The 13603-nt window shown below is 41.4% G+C and overlaps 1 long non-coding RNA gene across 2 annotated transcripts; it reads right to left on the reverse strand.

Moving 5' to 3' along the window:
- LOC124868271 lies at window positions 1–7436 on the reverse strand. Of its 2 annotated transcripts, none has more exons than XR_007038294.1 (7): window positions 7147–7436; window positions 6876–7061; window positions 6661–6736; window positions 6417–6494; window positions 3183–5579; window positions 2900–3104; window positions 1–190 (listed from the first exon to the last, which is right to left on the reverse strand). It is a non-coding gene; the product is annotated as an uncharacterized LOC124868271 (long non-coding RNA). The 2 variants fall into 2 exon arrangements; XR_007038293.1 differs by having other exon boundaries at window positions 6593–6736.
- Between the last annotated feature and the right edge of the window lie 6167 nt (window positions 7437–13603).

The following is a 13603-nucleotide window of genomic DNA, read 5'->3' on the forward strand; positions in this document are numbered from 1 at the left end:
ACACAAGAAAGCAGGGATGAAGAGTGGTGATTAACACTACCGCCTCAAACAAACAAGGTCTTCACTTTCAGTCTTGATAGACCCAGGCTATTTGTGGAGTTGGCACGTTCTCTGGATTTTTAACAGGTAATCTGGTTTCTTCCCATAATCCAACAAGATGTCTTTGATTATACTGGCAGTGCATGCTGACCTAAGTGAATTAAGCAAATAGAGATCATTTTGGTAAAAGTTAGGGAAAAAGGAGATTTTTCCTTTTATACAGTGTACTGTTTGTAAATATATGGTTTCAACTTTAACTGAAATTGATTGCATTGTTTTATTCAGTTTAATTCAAAGCTAAAAAGAAAATGTATTAATCCCAAAGGAAAATTAAATGTTGTTGTAGCTCATATTAAAAAGGTATCTTCAAAGAGCTTTTGTAGATGCTGATTGCTTTCTGTAGGAAGGATCTCCTGTAGTGATCTATTTTAAAGCAAATCTGAAGAAGCCTTTGACTGAGGACACTCTGTTGTTGTGTGACAATCTCATGAAGAGGATGCTCTTAACTTTGAAATATATCTGTCTTTAAATCTGTTTATAAGATTGGACTTAATTGACCATCAATTTATATAAATAAATTGGATCAGTTATTTTGTACAGTGCCTTGAAACATTTGTTGTGAATAGGTGCTATATTAACGAACCAACCTGAATGTAACTGAACTGTATAGTAAATGGACAGATAGTTTCTAAAAGCAGATACAGGCAACTGTGTTCAGACACATACAGTTGTATTTTACTGCATTTACAAATACTCAGTCGGTGGTATAACTAAGCCTGTAATCAAAGGTGTACTTATCTAATTTTTCAATCAGTTGCTAGGTCCATAATCTCTTGGTTTTAGTGGGTTTCAATTTATTTAACTATGAATTGGTTGAACTTTAACTAGGCCATTGCAAATCACGAATATGCTTTGATCTAAACCGTTCCATTGTGGCTCTAGCTGTATATTTAGGGATGTTGTCTTGCTCGTGTCAGGGTTCTGTGATGACAATAAATTCTGAATATGGTCTCAATCTGACCTTAATCTTTCTTTGTCTTTTTAATGGCCGGATCATTATATAATTTACTTTTCCAAGATAGAATTATAAAGCTATATCCCTCACTGGGAAACAAACCCAGGCAATGGAAATGAGCGCGTCAAATCTTAACCACTAAAACACCAAGAAACACTAGTTCAAAATCTGCTTGCTTCAGAAAATATCCATTCACAGGGCAAAGATGAATCAGCACCTTTGGTCAGCTCTCGATGCCTCAAACATTATCACATGCCTCATCAACACAAACCTTGACACGCGCTTCCCAAAAAGTCTGCCTGGATTATTCAACACACACTTCGAAGCATCAACACACTTGACACATCACTTCTTCCAGCTCTTACCTGCCCACCCTTTAACGCTGTGGAAACAACTCCTTTAAACACCACAACTTCCTGGATTCCATCTCTACACAGACCAACAGGTCCTGGACTCTGCTCACTCTCCTGCCAACAGCAAAACTCACTATAAGAATGGCATCGAACAATTCAACCTGGAAAGACTCAAAAAGGGATAATGATTAGCAGGTTTATTAATGAAAATAATCTATTTGGCACTCGGACCCTGAAGTAAGACGTGTAGTCTGAGGATGACGTGAGCTAGAAAGGCCATTTTAGGATTAGGTACGTCTTACCCCCCTGGGAATCCGATCCTGGTGGTGGAGTGGCCTGAAGAAGTTTGCAAGGAATATGTGAGCCAGATGGTGGAGAAAGGGGAGGAAGAGGGTCGAAGCTCAGCAACAAGCTGTGTCTTCCATGATGAAGGTCTTTAAATATAATGTCTTGGGAGATGATTGGATGAGGAGAAGAGCGGACCCGTCTCTGATTGGAGCATTATGGAGGAATAACCAGGCGGAGCGGAGGCGATGAAGGTGAGTCTTCCATGTTGAATTTTCATTAAAAACTCCATCATTTATTTTTCCATTCCAACAACTTGCCTTGCTATTCCCTTGTGCTCCCCTATCTTGCAGTTGTATTGAAGCCTTCATGGAAACCCCCACAACCTGAACTGAGTTCATTATTTACTTCTTATAGAAGTAAACCTTTCTAACATGTCTATTTCTTCACTGAGTGCATGTGAGTCATAAAACCAGACAACTGGACTGTGAAGATTTACCAGTCAGACATTTTTACAGCCAAACAGCTTTTCTTCCAGGAGATCCCTGAGTTTAGCGCCATCCAATTTCCTGTAAGCACTAAACAGTTTCTCTGTCCCTGCTGACGAAAAGCAACCCAACAACATGATACCTCCACCATAATGTTTCACAGTGGGAAGATGTGTTCAGGGTGATGTGCACTGCTAATTTATCCTCCTGATGTTTATTCACATAGGCCAAAGTGCAAAAAATGTTAAATGTTGGTCTCATCTGACTGAAGTACCTTATTCAATGCATTTGCAGACTCCTCTGCTGGTATTGTAGGACACTTTAAGCAGGACTTTCTGGATTTCTTACAACAATGACTTTTGTTTTGCCATCTTTCTTTGAAGGCCAAATTTGTACAGTGCATAACTTATAATTTCAAAACATGTAACCTAAGCTCATTTAAATTTTGCCACAACCCAGTCCTTTTTAGTGTAGTTCAGGGGTGCCAAAGTACAGTTGTTGAGAGCTACTTCCATGCAACTTTTAGATATATCCCTTCTCCAACACACCTGAAACAAATGGATGGTTCATTACAAGGTCATTGCGGAGCTGAATGATATGCTCATGAGGGTATCTAGCCATTTGATACTTTTGCAAGGCACTGTATTAAATATTTTCAGCAACTAATTTTGAACTCTGCACAGTTGGATAGGCAAGATGCTGTTAATCCTTTTTTTTACCTCTTAGTGCTTGTTTGAGCATGTGATGTTGGAGGGTGGACAGGCAGGTGAACAGGAGTTTGATTTCCTCGAAGTGTGTACACAGAGCGGTAGGGCTGGAGACAGGAACGATAGGGAGATGCACAGTGGAATCGGCTCCGTCTTGTTTCAGAGTTCCACTTGAACAAGACAAGAAACAGGAGCCAGGGGTTTCCAGGAGTGTAGTCTGGAGAAACAGGGGAAAAAGGCAATAAGAGTAGAGTCTAACAGGCAGGCAGAGAGCAGCATACCACGGTCAGTTTACCACACTGAGGAAGCAACGAGCTGACGCCTCCCTGCAGGTTCCAGCTCCTTAAGTAACCCTGGTGATTAGACTCTGATCCCCCACACCTGTGAGGCAACACCTGAGAGACACACCTGCCAGTTACACCCTGTAGCAGAGGGAAAGAACATCCCACACAAATTGCACACTGAGGATATGACACGTGTGTTTACTGCATTCCAATTGTTTTATTGTACAAAGACAATATTTTTTGGTTGATCTTTGTAATATCAGCCATCACCAAGAGGTCTTTCTTGCCTGTGCCTGCGCCCACCTCCTCTTCTAAACATGACAAGTTCTGTTCTTTATAAGCAGCTATAAGTTTGGAAGCTAGCTGTTTACAGTTGAATATAAACTTGTATCTTGCTTTATATTAAAGCTTTAAAGCACCACTTAGGCACACATGTATTCAACTCAGTTATTCAGTCATGTGGCAAGTGTGCACAAATAAAAAAAATAATTTATCCACAAGTCAGTCAATGACTGTCGAAGCAGGTGGATTCTATATAAAATGATGAGCACTGACTTGGAATAGACATGGGTGCTGGTCCCTGAGTGGTTAGTAGTTAAAGCATTTCTGTACTGCTAATCCATAGGGGTGTCGTGACACATCAGTTTACTCGGAATGGTGTAAAAATCCAAAGTACAATCAACAGCTCTGAAAACAAAGCCTATCAGGGAGGTCAGACGTCAACGGTCTGACGCCTCCCTCATAAGTTCTAGCTCCTTAAAAACCCTCCTACTTAGTCCTCATGGAAGACACCTGTGGGGCTGCACCTGCCAGTCACACCCTGTAGGGAGAGAGGGAGAGAGAATGCAATGCTGCATGCACACACCAACCTGCACACACCATGACATCACCCTACCACCCCCTCTAGGGGAGTAACCTCTAGGAGCTGAGTAAATGGGTTTTGATGGAGGGGAAAATCGAGTCAGGAATGATGCTGGGAGGAGAGAAGGTTGATAACCTAGAGAGGCTTCAAACGGGAATAATCCAGACGCTGCTGAGATGTGAGATTATTGGCGCAGAGGCAGCAAAGGTTGTTTGAGTGTCTGACTAAGCTGTTGGTCCGAGGGTGAAAACCAGATTAGAGAAGTGATTTTTTTCCTAGAGCATCACAGAAGTAACATACTTCTGAGATTAATTGTGGACCTCGATCGGAAACAATTTCAGTGGGTATGCCATGGAGTCTGAAGATGAGGTTATTGAGAAGTCTTGTGGTCTCAGCTGCAGACGGAAGCTTGGTGAGGGAAATCAGATGACAAGCCTTAGAGAAGCGGTTGATGATGGAGAGGATGACCATCTTGTTTGAAAGGAGGCAAATCAGTCACAAAATCCAGTGCGATGTGATACCAGGAAAGGCTTGGAATGGGTAGTAGGTGGAGAAGGCCTGACGGATGTCTATATGAGCTCTTACTTCAGGCACAAGTGGAACATGCTGCCACAGATTCCACCACATCTTTATTTGGGGATTGCCACCAGAAGTGCTGATGAAGGAGGGCAATGGTTTGACTGGAGCCAGGGTGACCAGAGAATCTGGAGGAGTGGGCTCAATGAATATCCTAAGATCGGATGGTGGATGGGACGTATAGTGGCCTGGTTGGACCCCTCCTTGACCTGGTTCATCCTGTTGAGCTTGAAGCACACGGTCCTCCAGGTCCCAGTAGAGGGCACCAATGACACAAGATGGATGATCTATGGTTTCTGGTTCCTGGGGATTTTCTTCTGTGGAAAACTGTCTGGAGAGAGCATCTGGTTTAATATTTTTAGAATCTGGAAGGTTTGTGATGGTGAAGTTGAAACGTGAGAAGAGTAAGGACCAATGTGACTGACAGGAGTTAAGTTGTTTGGCCGATTGAAGGTAGGGGAGGTTCTTGTGGTTGGTCCAAATAATGATGGGTTGCTCCGTGCCCTCCAGCCAATGTCTCCATTCTTTGAGGGGCAGTTTAATGGCCAGATGCTCTCTGTCTCCTATTTCATAGTTTCTCTGGAGGAGAGAAGCATTTGGAGAAAAAGGCACAGGGATGAAGCTTACCATCAGAGGATAAACTTTGTGAGAGGACTGCTCCAACCGCTGTGTCTGATGCATCCACCTCCAACACATTCTGGACCTTAGGATCTGGGTGGAAAAGGATGGGTGCTGATGAGGCGTTTTCCTTAAGTTTAAGAAAAGCCTTTTCGTCGTCATCAGACCAGGTGAAGGTTCTCTTGATGGAGGTGAGGGATGTCAGGGGAGAGGCAATGAGGCTGAAGTCTCTCATGAAACAGTGATAAAACTTGAAAAATCGGAGGAAATGTTGGAGTGGTTTTCTGGTGGTGGGCGTGGGCCACTCCTGAACAGCTTTTATTTTGCTGGGATCAGTCTTCACCTTTCCACCCTCAAAGATAAAACCAAGGAAGGTTATAGAATGAACATGAAATTCACATTTCTCAACTTTAACAAACAAACGGTTCTCCATAAATTGTTGAAGAACCATCCAAACATACGGTCTTTGGAGTAGATCAAGAAGTCATTGAGGTAGACAAAGACAAAAACATTGATGAAATCCCATAGGAGATTGTTAACTAAAGCCTGAAAAACAGCTTGTGCATTAGTTAGGCCAAAGGTCATCACTAAATACTCAAAATGACCTATAGGAGTTTTGAATGTGGTTTTCCACTCATCCCCTTCCCTTATGCAAATAAGATGGTAGGCATTGCGAAGATCAAGTTTAGTGAAGACAGAGGCTCCCTGAATGGATTCAAAAGCTGAAGACATGAGAGGGAAAGTATATCTATTTTGACCATTATCTGATTTAACCCCCGGTAGTCAATGCAGTGCTTTAAGGCTTCTCAACAAAAAAGAAACCTGCACGGACTGGAGATGAAGATGGACAGATGATTCCTGCTTTGACTGAGTTGTTAATGTATTGTTCCATAACTTCATGTTCTGAGTAAGAAATGTTGTAAAGTTTGCCGGAAGGTAGTGGACCTCCTGGAAGTAAATTGATGGCGCAGTCATAAGGACGGTGTGGGGGAAGAGAAAGAGTGAGGTCTTTACTAAACACCTTCTGGAGTTCATGATATTCAAAAGGTTATGGTTTTGTCATGGCAGGCTTGTTCATCCTTCAACTTGTCATTTAAAGAATTAAGAAACACTCCTTATAAGAGCTGGAGTGTTCCAGCCAGACTCAGCTGCTAAGGTGTGAAAATCTATTGCCATCTCAGCCACTCACCTGTTGGTTTGAGTGCCCATAATGTCTTTGCTGCCTCCTTGACACTGACACTGGGTGAGAATGTTTGTCTGAAGATTTCTAGAAAATAATTGTAAGAAGAGAGATGAATAGATGTTTAATCAATTATGGCTTCTGCCCACCGTAAGGTCTTGTCATGGAGAAGTCAGATTATATACTTGAGTATTCATGGAAAGATGAATGAGAGCATTGGAATACCAGGGTACACTGAATGCAAAAAACCCACTTTCCGATTTCCTCAGAAAATAATGCCAGCGTAGGGGTCGACGGGGCAGTGAACGCAGCACCGACAGTGGGCTGAGCTGAGGAGGAAACAGATGGCATAGTTAGCTGGAGGTCCAGGCAGTCTGGAGCTGACATCTTGGAACTGACAAACAAGATAATTCAGTGTGTGGATCACTTCTGACTGTTGCTGATTCATGGACGGCAGGAGCAAGATACCTTGATTAGAGATTGCATTCTGTAAATGCGCCCCAGACTCAGGTCAGACTGTTCTGTCATGATGTTCAGCGGTTAGACTCTGACATTGAGCACAGATACAGAGGCAGGATGACAGGTTTACCACTCTTTATTGAAAAGCAGTGTAAATGGTTTGGCTGGCCATTGGGGGATCTGAGGACAATCGGACTGGGCAATACAGAAGAGAGGTGAGAGGTTATAATTTTGACAGAGGATTTATGGTAGGTAATGTGTGGGTAGATATGAAGCTTACTGTTGGAGTTGAAAGTTCTGGGGAGGTCGAATCTGTCTGCTGAGGCTTATTTTGGCAGGCAGTGGGATTCTGTGGAAAAAGCTGCATCTCTCTCTGTCACCTGGATCCTTTTCGGTATGTGTTTCCAGCATGAGGCTGGTTCCAGGAGAGGAATGGGGACTGACAATCCGGCGTCTTTCTCCGAGGTGTTTTCAGTGAGATCCAACAGAGTAGACACGGTACACCGGGGTATTAGAGAAGCCAACTTCGGAAGACAATCCTGTAAGAGGAGGAACAAAGACTCAGGTAAGATTTGGGAACAGAAGATCAGTCAATGGTTAGAAAACGCAGGCCAGATTACCACTCTGAGTGAGTTAAGAGTCTGATGCCTCCCTCTAGGTGCAAGCTCCTTAAAACCTTTCCTAATTAGTCCTCATGGAAGACACCTGTGGAGCTGCACCTGCAAGTCACACCCTGTAGTGACAGAGGGAGACAGAACACAACACTGCATGCACACACCAGCCTGCACACAGCCAGACGTAATGAAAACTCCATGCATTTCTCAGGAATAAGACTTTTTCTTTTCTTTAGAAAAAAAAGACACCTCAATTAATGACTATGCAAAAATCAAAGAGAGCTGATATTTAATGTTATTATTAACTAAATGTTTTACTAAATAAAATAAGATCTACTTGCTAATAATTAAACTGAGAGAAACACACAAAAGAAATGGCACTAATTAATCTCCACAATCTACTCCACAGAGGCATAGGATTAGGGAGTCGAATGTTCACATTAATATCTAAACTGATAAAGATCTAAGATTTATCAAGAATTTGTTGAATTTTGATAGTAATCCTTACAATAATCTGAGTAAAATGGAGAATGTTAAAATTCTTCACACCATAAAATAATTGAGCCCTTTAATTTTGTCTGAATTTGGGTTGTTACACCCATGGGGTTGGCTTGTCGTCTGACTTGTCTTCATGTGGTTCCCACGCTTTGAACTCTGGTTGGCAGACAGGGAAGGTCTCTACAGAAACAGGTGATGTTTCAGGTAAAACGTCATTCTACAACTGTATTGCTTTAGATTCTGGTGGAGGAAATCTTTGTGGGATATTTATATTAACAAAACCGGTTCTTTTACAGAAGAACTGGCTCTAGCTCCAGGTCTGGTTAAGAACTGAACCGTCTTTGGTTGAAATGCCCTATATGTGATAAAGGGCACGTGTTCAAACTGTGGAAGAAACCAAAGTTATGTAAGACATTTACATAAAATTAAACAGGCATAGCTAAATCCACAATGCAAAAAAAAAAAAAAAAAACTGTTTTGCATCCAAATTTGACAGGGGGATTTTGTCTTTAACCGAGTTTGGCAAAGATCCATGGTAGGTTTGCTGATTCTTTCTTTATCAACTTTGAGTCAGAATCAAGCTCACTAGATGAGATTATGTCAAGATGGCTGATCAACCAATCACTAGACATGTTAATATGTCCAAATCAAGTCTCTGACCTGCAAGTGTCATCGTTTTTCTAGCTGCTTTGACCCACATGCAGAAATACACTCAGGAAACAGGAAAGGTTTAATAAGTTTATTAAGAAGTGTTAAAATACTAGGAACTGGAACTCACCACTGCATGGAGAAGGGATAAATAGTAAGTGACTGATATTACTGAGAGTTATTGATCCTGGTATAATTCTGCTTACAGTTGAAGACTTGAAGATCCGCCAGGAAGAGGGAAAGTTGGATGCAAACTCCGGGGTTGAGTGAGGTGTGTGAATTGGTCCAGGTAATCCTGTCTTGCTTGCTCTTGAGATGAAGGTGGCACCAGGTGGTTCTTTCTTGGAGGGTGAGCACGATGGAGGGTGAGCTAGGTTAGTTTGTAGGTAAGCCTGAGGAGCCTTGAAACCAGAACGCAGCCAACTGAGAAGATAATCCATGAAGTTCTCTTGGAGATAACCTGGGAAAGAGGACACAAGGTAAGTACTCAGGAGTAGTGATGTTACCTCTAACACCGAGGCTTCAAAGCACGCTTCAAACTCAACAGGGTAGTTATGGTGAAGCAGTGGGCCGGAGCTTGCTTCAAGTGACGTCCCCGATGACGTGTGAACAACTTCACTGCTTCATTCAGACCGATTCAGCTGACTGCTTCGAGTTGACTGGCGGATTTCCAAACATTTGGCGCGATTCAGTGTATTTAAGATGGCTCAAGCCCCGGTTCACATCCCCGTTCTACACATATTATATGTTACGAACAGCTCTCGTTTTTGGATATTTGGAGTTTTGGTGGATTATTCTGTCATGGAGAAACCATAAGTGTGGGAATATTTCGATTTGGTGCAGCTAATAAGGTAAAGTACACCTAATAAGGTAATGTACATTCAAAGTGTTTATTAGAAAGCCTATAGCCTATACAATGCAGTAGTGTTATAGTCATGGTATCATGTTATGCAAGAGGTGCAGTAACAGGTTGTTATCTTGGTTTTACAGGTTCGGTGTTGGCTTTGCCCGCAGCTGCTGACGTATAATAATAATACGTCATCAATGCTGAGGCATTATAGAGCCAAACACAAGAACACTCAGCCTCCTGCCACCAATCAAGGTCAACATAACATAGATATACACGCAAAATTAGAAAGAATGACAGTTAAATGTTTGTAGGTTGAATTGAAGTTACTTTTCTTTCTTAATTTTTTTTAGGATCCAGGAAGCAAGAGCTTGATGAAGCTCTTGTGGACTTCATAGTGAAGGACTCCCAGCCTTTCTCTGTATCCAAACCTATACCACCCAGTGAAACAGTTCCTTGTCACATCAGCCTCCTCTGTTCCCTGTGAAAGAGTATTTTCCAAAGCTGGAGAAATTGTCTCAAAAAAACAAACAGTTTGAGTCCTTCTACTGTGCAGAAATTACTTTTCTTGAATTAAAACACCTGAAGTAACACAAGCACCCTCTTTATTACACCAAGCACAATGTCCAAAAACACTGTGTACACCAAGCACACTCCCAAAGAAAATATCAGAATCAGCTTCATTGCCAGGTTCGTACATACAACAAACAAGGAATATGACTCCAGTACACTTTGCTCTCTGTGCTTCTTTTTTTTTTTGCGTTATAAAATATATTCTCCATATATCTTTATGTCCTTAAATACATATATACAATATACACATATACAAGGTGGACTTGCAACTTTGGTACTCTATTAAATGTTAATCAGAGAAACAGCCTGGGGGAAGAAACTGTCTCTGTGGCGGCTGGTTTTAGTAAACAGTGCTCTGTAGCGACGGCCTGAGGGTAAAACTCTAAACAGTTTATGTGCAGGGTGTGTGGGGTCTGCAGAGATTTTTGCAGTTCTTTTCCTGACCCTAGACCTATATAAGTCCTGGATGGACATGAATGACAAATCAAAAATGTTCACTTCATTTATTTTTTTTGGTCATTTATTTAAAATGGGACAGTGGAATTTCATAAAACAAGTGACAACTCAAGTTTAAGAAGCCAGAATTAGCCTAATGGCTATTTTTCATCTGCAATCCCTTACAGTTCACATTGTTTTTCAATTATTATTTTTGCATGAGTTAATTAGAATCTTTAATGGGTTACTAAAAACACATATGTACAACACGCATATATATACATACATAAGTGCTATTATTTACACAAGAGGTGCATCACATTCGCAGGGCTTCATTTGGTGCAACAATCACTATTGCCAGTAGATGTCACCCAAGGGAATTGAATGAAGCTTCGGGTAGTGAACCACTTTATGACACAATGGTTCAAAATGATTCTATGCTTCAAAAAGCGTAATTTTGACATCACTACTCAGGAGTAATCACAAAGAGATTTATTTTGGCCAGCTAGAGTTACCACTGTTGGTTAACACTCAGTCACTGGAGTGTTGGCAGCTTGAGGTTCTTATGCTCCTTTCCTGATGAGGCTGATGTAGAACACCTGTTGGTTCGGCTCCTACCATGCGTCTGGTGTCATCTAGTGGTTGGAAATGGTTAGTAGCAGGCAAACAGGTGGACAACAACTCCCAGAACTCCGACAGCAAATCTAAGTTAAATCTCGTGTCTTTTGCCCCTACTTATAGTCAAGCATCAAGTCTCTAATGACTGAAATGAACATTTTCTCATCAAATCCATTTGATAAATATTTTTTCAATCTTGGAATATTTATTAAAATAATCTTTTAATCCAATTTGTTAAAGGCTGATTAATATCCACCCCCATTTTAATATATATAGTGGTGTATGCGCCAAGAAAAATATTAGAAGTAGAATAAAACCTTTAATTAATGCTGAATATCTGAATAAATCAAACAAAGTGCTTTTTTGTTTTTGCATTGACTAAGCTGACACCTCTTTATCCATTCTTCATATTGTTCACTGCTTCTTTGTGTATTGCTTTAAACATGGTTTGGAGGTTTCTTCTTTTCCTCACATGGAGTTGGGGAATTTTCAGTAATATTTTAAAACCATATTCTGAATCCATTTTTTAAACATTTGTTCTCAATTATAAACAGCAAATATTTTCAGATTTTAGGTATAAATTACAATATAATGAACGAGACAAAGTGTAGTAAGTAAATAAAAAATGTTGAACATCTGAATGAGCGGAACATGAAGTGCCTTAATTTTAGAATTTTTCAGCTGGAAATGTCCTTGTAATGACACTGTTAGCTTAACAGCTAAAGAGTGTTGGAGATAAGTTTATTTTGTTTTAAAAAAAATCACTTAATATAGCATTCTTTATTTTGAAGCTAGATCTTACAGGGATAGATAACAGGTTTGCCAACAATCTATGACTGTAGGCAAATTAGTATCTATGCTGCTTTGACATTACTATTTTTTAATAAACAAATAATAGTTTCATTAAATAAAAAATAAACTGAATTCACTTTTAAGGTTTAACACATTAATCATTAAAGATCATTCAGCATTCAGAATCAGCATTCATGGAGATCCCAGGATGTTGCATGCCTGGAATATGAGGTTATTTTGGCTACACCTAAAGGTCTGTCAAGGACCTTTTGAACTGATGTGGGGAAAAGCTATTAAAGTAGGTGAATGTATCCGAGATGGTTGTGAGCACTACAGTCATGTCTTTATATCAGGGTCATTTGTCCCACTTCTTTTTTTCTGAACAAAGGTCAATCTCAATGTTTTTTTTTCTTATTAATTAGATGCCATGAGGCAAAAGGTTTGTGAAAATTAAAAGATGAAGGCAAAGTACAGGCTTAGAAGAAGTGGGTTGAATCTCAGAGATATGGGGACAGAAGATTAACAGAGCCATGAGGAGTATCTTGGTGAAAGGTGAAACAGTGTCCAGATGGCTTTAGATAAATTGAGGCCTGATTGGGTCACCTAGCCGTGGCTGTGGGAAGATCAAAGACTTAACACCCCTCAGAAGACCTAAGCAGTTGCATCACATAGTGCATTCCTGATCAAAATGGTCTCCTGCTTTGCCTGATATCAGACAGAGCTGACAGCTCCTTACATCATATTCAGTGGACAGATTTAAATGTCTGGACATAGTCAACAGCATAATTTCAGGAAACAGTGATAAGAATCTGACAAGAGATTGTAATGCAAAAGCATTTTGTATTTCCAGTAGAATGAATTCAACCATGAGTTTAGACATTAATGGCAGCAATAACAGTTGTTGTCCTAGACATTATGTCCAGTAATTTGTTTCATATTTTCTTGTGGCTGTTAGCATTAATGGCTGTTAGCATTAAATTGGATTTTTACAGTCACACAAACGTCATATCTCTGCTTAGAAAAAAAACGCAGTGCACTGTGTGTGTGTGTGTGTGGGGGGGGGGGGGTGCTTGGAGCAGGGCTCTGTGCTTTGTGGGTGTTGGGTGCGTGGGTGCTTTCATGTGTACGCATGAAGGTGGGAATGTGTGATTGGGATTTTGTGTGACTGTTTTTTGTGTCAGGTTGGTTCTTGGGCTGCTCCCTCTCCTGGATCAGTTTAGGCCCCCCATCAAATGTGGGGCCTATTTCCTCCCAGCCACTCTACTCTGCCCGCCGGTGTACTTGTGGTTCTCGGTATCCGGGGCTGGGTGCTTTGGTGTGTGCTGGCTCACTCCCGGTGGCTGCTTGCCAGGGCCTGGACCCCTGGGCTCGGTCGGGCCTCTGCTTGGGGAGTGAAATGTCCCGGGGTCTCGGATCTCTGGGTCCATGGCTGGATCTGCTCGGGCATAGACGGCTGCCGGCAGGGCCTGTGGGCTCGTCACTGCAGCTCCCTGGGGCCTCTGCACTGTGGCTGCTGGGTGGTTCCCCTGGGATTCTCCCCTGCTCCTCACACTCAGACCCACAGGTGTTTAGATTCAGGTTAACAGATACACAAATGTTCTATATTGAGCCGCATTTATCACTAAATACATCTTGCATTCATACATACCGTGCACTTTTCGGTAAAAAAGCTGGTAATATGAACGTTTCTGCAGGTGTAGAAGCAAGCAGGA

The sequence above is a fragment of the Girardinichthys multiradiatus genome, chromosome 5, assembly GCF_021462225.1.
Source record: "Girardinichthys multiradiatus isolate DD_20200921_A chromosome 5, DD_fGirMul_XY1, whole genome shotgun sequence".
In the NCBI taxonomy this organism is placed as follows: domain Eukaryota; kingdom Metazoa; phylum Chordata; class Actinopteri; order Cyprinodontiformes; family Goodeidae; genus Girardinichthys; species Girardinichthys multiradiatus.